The sequence below is a fragment of the Colossoma macropomum genome, unplaced genomic scaffold, assembly GCF_904425465.1.
Source record: "Colossoma macropomum unplaced genomic scaffold, Colossoma_macropomum, whole genome shotgun sequence".
In the NCBI taxonomy this organism is placed as follows: Eukaryota; Metazoa; Chordata; class Actinopteri; order Characiformes; family Serrasalmidae; genus Colossoma; species Colossoma macropomum.
In genome coordinates this window covers 15,405,728-15,417,473 of record NW_023494798.1, presented here as the reverse complement: position 1 = coordinate 15,417,473, position 11,746 = coordinate 15,405,728, and positions in this window count along the sequence as shown.

The window sequence follows — 11,746 nt, the reverse complement described above, 5'->3', positions numbered from 1 at the left end:
GATTAATGTGAGAATTGTACCTTGAGATTTTATGGAGGACTTGGGAGTTCTAGCTGTATTGAACTTGAAAAACATCTTAACCAAAAGAAACTTACAAAAGAAATTACAGAAACTTCTTGTAGTCAGTGTCCTTAAGTGACCCCACATCATTTGATTGCCATTTTGGGACATTTTCTGCTGTCTAATTATGACAAGCTGGCTGTCACCACTGGTGGTCACTAAAGCATGACACTGCACATTTTAGAGGCATTAAATCAGGTCCTGTCTCTCATCTAAACAATGCCACATAAACTGACCGCATAATGGGCTGGATCAGTTTGAGAATGTGAATGAGTTTATTGAACTCAGCCTGGGAGGCCGGTGATTACTCCTCAGCTGTACTGCGTTAGAATGGCCCACTCAAACGGAGGAGGAGTTGTTATAATGTATTTTTCCATGTGCAATGATCACCAGACAAACAGCAGTTCAGTATGGCCAGGATCTTGTTTCATGCAATGTAGTCTTATTTGCTGTACACAGAGACAAAGTAGAGCTCAGTTGAGATACATTTTGCTTTTGGAGGCAATATGAACCTCTGCTGTGGTGTTGGATGGATGTCATACTTGCTTGGTTGCTCTTGTACTCGTGTCCTCTGTGAGTCATGTCCTAGTGAATTTCCTCGTAAACTATCATTTACAGAATCACCACTACCAGTGCTCATTGTGTCCTTTTAGACCGAGATGTTTCAGCTCACAGTTCTGTTACTCATTCTTTTTTTTATTTTTTTTTATTTTTAGTAAAAAAAAAATAAAGGACCTAGTTTGCTATATGTCTCTGTTTTTGTTTTATTAATGCATTTTCTCTAGTAAGATTAAATAGATTAAGTTTATGCCACAGTTCATTTAGGTTAAGTCAGGGGTGTCAAGCTCAACCACTAAAAGGGCCATATTAAAAAATCAGCAAATCTGTGGGCCATTAAATTTTTACCTGACATTTGACATTACCCGAACGGGCCTTTGTTTATTTAAAATATACCAAAACTGCAACAGCAAAATAGGCACAGAATACTCATCCAAAAATAATTCTAAACAAAAATAAACTCTTTTATGGTAGGTTTTGTAAAACTGCTTTTAAAAAAACTTGAACTAGACGCCAGGCACCTTTTCTTTTTGTGTAACCGCTGGCCCATAGATTTTTGTTGAGGGAAGGGGGTCAGAACACACACTATGTTGCAGTGCATGCTGGGGACTGTAGTGCATCTCAGGGTGAAATGGGCTAATAAGAATAGAAAATGAGAATAATTTCATGGGCCGAATAGGAGTGTGTCATGGGCCTGACTTGCCCCGCAGGCCTTGCGTTTGACACATGGGAGTTAGGTGATGTATATATGAATCATTCTACTGAATTGGTTCAAATTTCAGAGTTAAAAACCCATCTCTTTTAACTGACTTTTAACTGACTTGGATTTTTAGTAAAACATATGATTCTTTGAACATTCCTTTTTGTCAGTTCCAAAACAATCATAACAATCGTGTCTGTTTTGGTAGTAACAATTTTAGCTAATTTTGAGCAGAACTCTAAAATGCTAGCCACTACGTGACTAGCAAACACAGTGTTGTACACACATAAAAAAATAACATTTTTATTAATGTACCAAAAAGTTTCCTAATGTAGAAAATATGTGTTTCAGTAGTGACAATTCAAAGTTCATACACTGATTTTTAGACTTTGATACTCATTCACTCATTGGGCTTTAACTACTCACCATGTGGTCAAGGGTGTGGGTTTAAATAGATCATAACATAATCTTTGTGAATACTTATTATATATGTAATGATCCCATATCTCTAGTTACATCTCCTACATCCTCCATCTACCAAAGTTGAGAATGTCTTTGTCCCTGCATGTGCTGTGACTTATGACTTTTGTTATCCCCTTCTCTACATGCTTTTCTTTTTTCAAGCCATCCAGTTGTATTACAATAAGGAGATGCTTTCCATGACTCAGTTGCCTCAGGCTGTTCATGTAAGTTTTGTTTTTACTGTGTCAACAGAGTATTAGGCAAAGCTTCCAGCTTCCAAAATGAGTTCTGAGGAACTGAATTAGCTCTTATGGCAGAACTAATGGCAGAACCAAAACATAAGGATGCTGTCGTTTGCTTTAGGTCTAAAGCAACAGTGATGCCCTTGTGACACCACAATGAAACATACTCGAAACTAATGAGATTTGACCAAATTAATGATTAACGTGCAGCACCTTAAGGTACTGCATTATCTAATGTGTGGTCCCCATGTTTGTCCTTTCTCAACCCTCTATAAGAGAGATGAAGATAATTCATCTACGGTCTTTTTGGCACCTTTACTTTTAAGAGTGAATAACACTCTGAATCAGTTGTGATATGGCAGAAGCAATTTGTCAAGCCTGTTACAGCAGGCGATCTCATCACAAATGACACTAGCACGGTTAGTGTGCTGGCGGTCAGTGGGGCTCAAGGGGCAGGCATGTGAACTATGCAGAGACTGAGCTCCCCGCTGGGAGTCTGACTGCAGCCCCATCCTGCTCTGATCCACCAGAACCACAGCAGGATGTTTCCAGTTCCACTTCTCATTCCACCGCACATAAACAGGACATTGATCAAAGAAAACAGAAAACTTTCATCTGAGAATTGTGTGCGAACTTTTGCCTTGACAACCAAATGATACTGAGAAGGGATGTGAGAAATGGCAAAGAAGTGTTCTCTGTATCACACCTTTATGCCAGCATCCAGCATCAGCAACTATACACAATTATGTTCAGATTGAAAATAACAACAGTGAATTTGTCATCATGCTAATGTTTACATATAAAAAACATTGCTTCCGGTCTATTCTAACTAGGAATGCAAATTTTGGAAAATTATTTTGACTGATAATCAACCGTCATTGGTCAGCAATTAATTATTAAAAGGGCAAGCCTAAAATTATGGATGCAACCCATCAAAATATTACACAACATAAACTTCCAGATGTATAAACTGACTGGCTGAGCTATGATCGAACCATTGTAAAATACTTAATATACACTCACTTATGATTACACACAAATTGAATTCTGTGTTAATGCACCAATAAATTAAAATGTGCCCTTACATGGACCATGGAACACACTACAATAAACATACCCTTCTTAAGAATCTGGTTAGGTTTAAACTGGGGTTTTCACCACAAAGATGTGCTCATTATTATGTGACCAAATACCTCACAATGGCATACAACCAATCACTAAGTCTACCTGTGGAATAGGAACTGTTGTTTATTGGAACTGAAATAAAATTACATGAATTAATGCATTCGCATTGATCGATCAATTGTTTATTTGTCAGTTAATCAGGTTTACATCCCCAGTTCTAACAGTGTGACTGTTCACATGCATATATATACAATCATTTGAAATGAACACACTCTACATTATTTTGCTTCTCAGTAGGTTCAGTTGAATGTTTCCCTAGTATTCCTAGTGTAATGCATGTGTGGGTGCAACGGGTCAGAGATAGGAGAGGATGCATACACATCCATGCACAGCCTGACTGACTAAGACTGTGTCCGAAGACTGTGTCTTGTAGACTGCTGTTTAGAGCCATCACTAATTGTGGAAGGAAATAAGACCATGTTTGCAGCATGCGCACATACACAAACAAACCCCTCAAGGTCAGAAGAGAAGTGTAAATTGGTCTCCAAACACCTCCAGGCCCACCTGCTTTGAGGAAGAACAAAGTACATGTAACAGTTTGACATTTGTGAGATTGATCTTATAAGCATTGAAAAATATGTCCTTGTATCTGGTAAGTTTAAGTGTTTTGCAACATAAAAAGAAATGATGTGGCTTTGCCGAGGTGTCTGGAAAGTTCCAGATTAAGATCAGAATTATATGCACTTAAGGTAACCCTAAAGAACTTCAACAGAAGTTAACAATATATGAACATTTTTTTTTTCAGTGGGCCTGTTGAAGGTTTGGCCAGAGTTATGTAAACTCTGTAATCTTTCTGAATGTGACAGTATCTCTGAAACAGCTAATTTTCCTGTGTAATATGTCAGCTCTACTATTTTTTCTGCTTCTTGCCCAGTGTCAAATTCAGAAACTGCTGAATTTGCCGTTTTTATGTTTGTGACTGTTTACAGAATTTTGCAAGTCAAGCAAATAGTTGTCATTATAAAATTTCTCCTTAAGCAGAATTTAGGGGTCAGTTGGATGTGCTGCGATATTTTAGGCATTTCCAGTTCTTGAATGAGATAGTTAGCCTGAGCCAGCTGGCAGCCAGCTCAGAGGGTCAGAGGTGCCTGTATAGAGTTCTCCTATTCATCTTCTTTAATATACACATAATCACTAGCAGCAGGAGACCACTAAGATTTATGTTGCTGTGCTTTCCATGCCAGATGAATTTTTGTAATGTGCAGTAGACATGATCAGTGCTAATGTGATATTTTAGTCTTTTGGTAACTGTCATATACTTTCTATAGATACTTTCTACAAGCATTTCACCATATCCCAATCACAAAATCTTGCAGATTTGACTGTGTAGTGGGTAGCTATGCCATTTTCAGTTAATGACATTTTGTAACATCATGCCCCGAAAAGCCCAGCACATAAACATCTCCACTGAGAAGAGTGTCAGTTTGCAACAGTAAGATAAATAACTGGCTCATCACATTGATCTGTCAGTCTACTCAGACTTTAGCAGGAACTTCAGTGTTTACAAAGAAAAGAAGCAGTGTGTTGAGTTCCTCTTCAGAGGCCACCTGAGTTTCTTTGCCATGCAGTGATTTTATAATAGTTAATAAACAAGCATTGATTGTGTGGCCGCTATGTAGCATTTTTCTTGTATTTAATTGTTTCTTCCTAATGTCCAGTTTTTTTGTGTGTCTTTATGTACCAGAAAGGTCATTCATTTTTTCATGAATTTTTAAACAGGCTGTTTTTGTTACTGTGCCTTTTAAGACTGATATGTGTAAATGACCTCTGTTCTGTTCTATATTGTGCCTCATTCAAAAAGCAGTCCGTACTAAACACTCTTCATAACTTCAGTATAAATGGGCAGGGTCAAACTGCTGTAGGCTGAGTAGGTGGAAGTATGTAAGTGTGCTGGTTTTCATTACATCACAGAAACAACCAATTCAAACCAGGCTGTTTTTGCTGCTTAGTTTTCATATTTGAACCGTGTGGACTGGGGTGTAAATGGTACATGGTACAACTTTACCAATGTTTACATATTACATCAAACTCTTTTATTTAAAAAAATGAGGAACATTCCGTTTTCTGTGGTTTGGCCCATTTGAAGATTTTTTCTATAGCTTAGAGAGTGAGTATTCTAAATTTGAAAACTGTTTACTGAATACTGCCTTTTCAAAATGTGACTTGGATTGAATATATCCTGTTAAATCCAACCCTGTTTATGCCAATGCTATGTATGTTTACTAGTGTAAGGGTCAGGTGCTGAAGATGTTCATTACACTTGAGCACGTTTTTGCATTCCATTCATTTTCATGCCACCTCATTGCTCTTTCTAGAGCCACATGGGCCATTAAGTTTAACTAAATATATTTCAAATTAGTGCTTTTGCAGAGTCCACCCATTTTACAGCACCATGGACAGTGTCATAGAGCAAAAAAAAGAAAACGAAACGCCTCATGACAGTATATCGCCATAGTTTACTGTACTTGATGAGAAGGGACAACTCTTATGACTATGTTATAGTCTGTTATAAGCAACATTTTTATGTGTGCGGTGTGGACCTGTTTTTTTGGGGGGTTGTTTTTTTGAGGGAAAATATGGTCCAGAGCAGCACAAAGAGCCTCTTAAATCAAATAGACACAAGATGAAAACTTCAACAAGTCCAGGAAAATGCTAAGGTCTGCACAACATTTTCCAGCTAATTTATAAATCTCTGTCCTGTTTTTTTGTCTGCCTTTCTCTACCAGAACAAGGCGATGCAAATGTGCCACACATTTTACACATATTGGGTCATGATTTGGAGCTCTGGACCGCAATAGAGGGAGATGATACATCTCCTATGGCTCATAAAAACCAAGCCCAAAATAGCAGGCCATGTTAGGGGCCTCTGTCACATTCAGAGTACGATTTATAGGCATCGTCCAGCGCGAGCACAGCGCAAGACCGTCCAGGCTTTCCTCGGTAGGTCAGGAGTCTGCTTTCCTCCACATCTGTCCTCATGGGGGTGCGGGAGTGATTTATTCTCCCTGAAATGTCAAAGAAGACTCCGCATGCCACAATCGCATGATGGGGATATTTTTTGTCATCATCTGAGGAAAATTAGAGCAATCACATTGTCTTCATTATGAGCTTGTAAAGTGGTGAGCAAAGAGAAAAGCATTTGATCACTGCAAACACACAATTAGATGCATTCCATTTTAAAACAAATAAATGACAAATATTTAATCTGTTGCAGGTTTAGAAGGCTCAAAATGCTATGTTTCGTGCTCAGATTTGCAATTGTTTGCCCCTTCGCACTGTACCTTATATCTATCATGCTGTGCTGTATACATCATTTCTGTGGCTTATACTCATTCTTGTCTGGCCCTCTGAACCCTAAGGGCATTCAAAAAAGGATGATGACTTAGGTTTAATTACACCTTACACCTCATGCTTTACCAAACTAATGCCCTTTCACCTCAATAAACTAATGTCTTTTCAACAGACTGCCTCAATAAACTTCTGTCTCTCTTTCTCTCTCTCTCTCTCTTTCTCTCTCTCTCTGTTTCTCTAATGCTATTTTCAGGCTTTTCATAAAGGATGCTGGTAAACAATGCTCTGGTTGAACTCCAGCACTCTAAGCCAGGCGAGACGTCTCAGCCAGAGGAATTCTAAGGAGACCCAGATTGTGTTGAGTTGGCGAGGGAGATGCTAGATCCATGGGGGGTTGGTTGACATTTTTTTGCTGAGGCACTGGTGTTTTATATTTGCTCATTTCCGCACATTCCTCAGTGTTAGAGCAGGAGGAACAGGGATGAGGAAGGACTGCAGCTAATAAAACTCTTCCCTCTTTTTGATACACACACCATTCCTGTTCTGTCCGCACAGTCCCGCTCATGCATACACTCCCTCCGGACAGACAGATAGATGAATTGGGCTAGATCTGTCATTGTGAAACCATTTCCCTGCTTCTCTATTGTCTGTCTTACCAGCACTTTTACATAAACTCCGTTAGAAAGGTCATAGTGGTCCTAGAGAATATTTATAACCAAAGAAAACAATTGAAAAGGGGCGGGTTTGATACCCCACAGGTTTTCCTTTGAAAGCGCTTGAGGCTCGCGTTGCGCACTCAGATTTTTAAGGGTTTGATCTTTGCCTTAACCCAGTGCTCCAGAAGGATGGTGACAGGGAGAAATGTAACATGTGAAAACAGCTTTAACTTGCAGTCAGGGTATTTAGCAATGTGTGATAACTGCGCAATGATGATTAATTCACAGCTTGTTAAATCCAGAGATCATATATTGACATTGAAATGACGTGTGACCTGTCTTTAGCATCCCACTTTTTCTCCCTCCAGATGTTCATGAAAAAGGAGACGCTGGCTAAGTCCCAAATGGCTCCCTACTTCCTATATAGTGCACTATGAAGGTCATGAGACAGTGCCTTCTACACCTAAATAGTAGAGAGCCATTCAGCCCCTATTTGCTTCAGCAGCACAACTATAACTGGCCAAGCATGCATAAGTTTAGGTATGATAATGAAAAGTATCAAATAATGTTTACATGTTGGATGTTTAGTCACAGAAAAAGTACACTGTGCTCAATATGTAGATTTCTATTTATTTTTTAATGTTCATAATTCATATTTATAATTTATATATACTTATCTTTACTTATTTTATGTTCTGCCTTGATAAATAATTTTGTGAATTACTATAGAATACATCTTTTGTTCAAGTTCAAAATACCACTAAGGTTTAAAGTTAAGTATTAGGAAATGCACTTGTTGGTTAATTGTTATTTGTTGGTAATTATCAAAAGAAAACATAAGATAAAGTTTTTGGCCATAACTTGCATTTTAATTTAAAGTTTTTTAAATGGTTCTTGGCTTGGATATACAGTTCTATAAAAGAATTAATTGGTATAGAACCTTTACATTATGTGGAGATTCTCTAAACATTTAAAAACATTTTTGCAACTTGCAGCAATTAATCCATTCCAGCTACTACACTCTACACATTTATTCATAATGGTAGAACTCACTGTTAGCCTGGTTTACTGGAGTATGGCATTCAAGTGAGCTTATTCCAGTGAGGATCTTGCCAGAAAGACTATGCCACAGTCAATTTCGATGATGAACATCCCATGAATGTTCATCATCCAAATTGTCTCTCACCTACAAAAACATTTTACCTATAGAAATACACAGCTGCAGGAAATAGATTGGTTTCATGATTACCTGCATCCACTACCTTGCCTCTGGAATTATGGGACTGAAAAACATCTAATGTTTGCACACTTCAGTGTTGCTTCCAGGAACTATTTGTATACTGTTTTCTGAAAGCTATAGCTGTGTCCAGAATTACATTTTACTAAACTAGTGCTCACGAAAGATTATTGTGTCTAAAAGAAAGGATGAAATACAAGATACTCACAGGGTGTTCATCATCAAAAGATCTTGTTTTAAATGGTCATTAAGGCATCTGGCTGTGATGCTGTATTCTGCCTAAAAAGTCCCACACTCAAACACTGTACTAAGTAAATAGAAGAACAATGTTGTACTGTACAGCAGGGTCCTTCCTGTAGGCCTATGTCTGCACCTTCTAGGCTGATGTCCTCCTTGACCTTGAAGCTTACCACAGTACTATTATTGTGAGTACTTAACTTTCTGAAGGCTACTACTCTGGCATACTGTTTAGAGTGGAAGTATGTGATTTGGGACACAGCACTGGTCTCCTTCAACACAGACGCCACATTCCAGAGGCACTGAAGTGGAGCACATTGCTCCTGAGAGGCTCCAGCACCCCTCTCCACTTCTCACTCTCTCTCTCTCTCAGTCAGCACAGCTGCGTGTACGCGCCGGCTTTTTTTACAGTACGCACGGCGGAACTGGCCGATGGCTTCCAGATCAGCATCAGGCCTGCGGAATGTGTGTGAGGCCCCCAGCGGAGCCGGTGGGGCCCAGGGAGGCATGATGGGATGCAGGCGCGGGCCGGGGAGCAAGAGCGCGTGCGCTTGCAGCTCGTTGCGTAAAGTTTGAAGTGGTGCTTGCGCGTGCACGTGGCACGCACATTTTCGCACGCGTTATTTGTTGTCGTGCGAATAATCGCTTTCGAGGGTCACTGAGAGGGAATTTTCTGCAGATTGTCCAAGCTCAACGTGTTCTAGATTAGAGACAAGTTCACATGAACTCGTAGATGAAATAAAAAAAGGGGGAGATTGATGCGTTCATTTATGTGCGCCTGCGCAGGAACGGTGTGTGTGCTCTTTAGCACTGCTGTTTGGTAATGAGCAGGCTCCTATTGCACAGTGCACCATTTTCTTTGGACATACATCAGAGGAGTACTTCTTAGGAATGCACAGAATCTTTCATTTACATCACCATTGACGTCTGTTGCCTTTGCTGCGCAGTCAGCCAGAGGGACATAGTTGCATGAAATAGATGTTGCTTTTATGATTGGCCTAATTGCACGATTGCATGTCAACCTTACACATGCAATCTGCTAGGGTTCCACAGAGCAGAGTGAAACTATGCAGACCTAATACTGTTTGTTCACATTCAGCTCTAAGTACGCTACGTACATTACGTCCAGCTGTAACTATTTGTAGTAATACTTGTTTTGACCACAATAAACACCTGGCAATCCAGGGTATAGGCTGACATGAAGAGATTTCACATTGTGTTTCCAATATCCATAGTAGCCCATGTAAGATACTACGTAGGGATGTCCTTTGTCCCCTCCACTAATTGCATTAACTTAGGCATTTACTTGTTTGCCTATTTTTACAAGCGAATTACAATTAAAAGTACATTTTTCTGCAAATATAACTTTGGACCATGTATCTAGTGAGATTCTAGAAATGTTTAAGTATCATCCTGTTTTGCTGAACATAATCATGTGTATCAATTTCATTAGCACTGGGTACTGAAGAGCAAGGCAGATGCAGCCCAAAATAAAAGTCATGATTCCAAGAAAGTGGAATGTAAACTATGCAAACTGCCCTTTACTTATAGTACAACCAGCGAATTCCTAGTCAGTTGCAGCGTTATGTAACACATTCTTCTGCACAGTTAGAAATAAAGGTTCTGTGCAGGTAGATTTTTCATTTATCAAGGTACAAACAATGTCAATGTACCTTCAAAAGTACAACAGTGTTTTTAACGTCCAGTTGTGTACCTTAAATAAGTTTTTACTCAGGTGAAAAGTAGATATTTGTACCCTTTCATGACCTTATGTTTTAAAACAGAACAATGAAATAAAAAGCCGTGAAGAGACGGGGTGTGTGGAGTCAATACAAATTAGAAAATATAATTTCAGTGGATTATGGAACAATTATGTTCCCTGACTAAAGGTACTGAGATGTACCCTTGAGGGTGCCACCCCAGTGATGGTGACTAGAAGCTTATTTAATTAACATTTTTAGCTATTTAGCTCCATTTCCAGTCGTATTAAAGCTCCCTAATAAAAGTAATAGGACGTGGCTCCCACTAAACAAGCTTTGGTACAACCTCAAATGTGGTGTACAGGTGTATCCAAAGGGTTGCTCCCTTTTTTTTTAAACACTTATGCACATTTTAACAATTACAATCACTGTTCATTTGCTGTATTTAACATATTAGAAAATACAACATGAAAAGCAGCCTGGTCAAAAAAAATGGTTTATTTGGTTATATGGTAAATATACTCAGCAAATGAATAGAAATTGTGCACTAAAATTACCAGAAAATGCTATTTATGTGTGTTCTCTGTGGATGATATGTTAACTTATTTTCACTTAGATAATCAACAAAACATACAATTTGACCAGTGATGTTCAAACCTTTGCATATGACTGTATACCTACACCATAACAAGGATTTATGTTAAAAGAGTAGTGCGCTTAAAAAGTGTTATAAAAAAAATGTGTTCAATTATATAAGGAATATGAAAACTTCCATTCAAAATGCAGACCTCTTAGTCAAGGACAGCTCTAGTAAAAGGTCATTTCCCTTCTCTGCCCTGTAGTGCACCCTCAGTCTCTGCAGATAAGAGCTTGAACTACTGTACCGTACCACTGTACCGCTTGACCTACTGTACTGTACATTCACACTCATGGGGCAACAAGAGGTCAGGCCTTTGAGTTACCTTTAACCAGAACATAGGTACGCTGGCCACATTACAGCACAGCCAAATAGAGATGTGTTCAATAACTGATGCAGATAAAAAATAAAGCCTGTTTGGCTTGTGTTTGGAAATGTGTTTGTGATGAGGAAATGGAAAATGATTTGATCCCTATGCTTTATTAATAAAACCACATGCGTTCTTACATTTGTGCCTCTACACAACTCAGATTTGTGTCTAAATATTACATCACCTTAGGGCAACTTAGGTAATGGCATTTATGCACAGGCCAAAGTCAATTACTGCGAACCAGTTTACACTCACAGTCTCATTTTTGTCATTCCATGCTGCGTATGAGCTAAACTGCAGCTATTCGATCAGTCTAAACATCAAATTAAATTTCCTCATGTTATCTGATGACTGAGAAATTAACCTCACATTCTGTATTTGCTCCCCAAGGTCCCAAGTCTAAATTTGTGT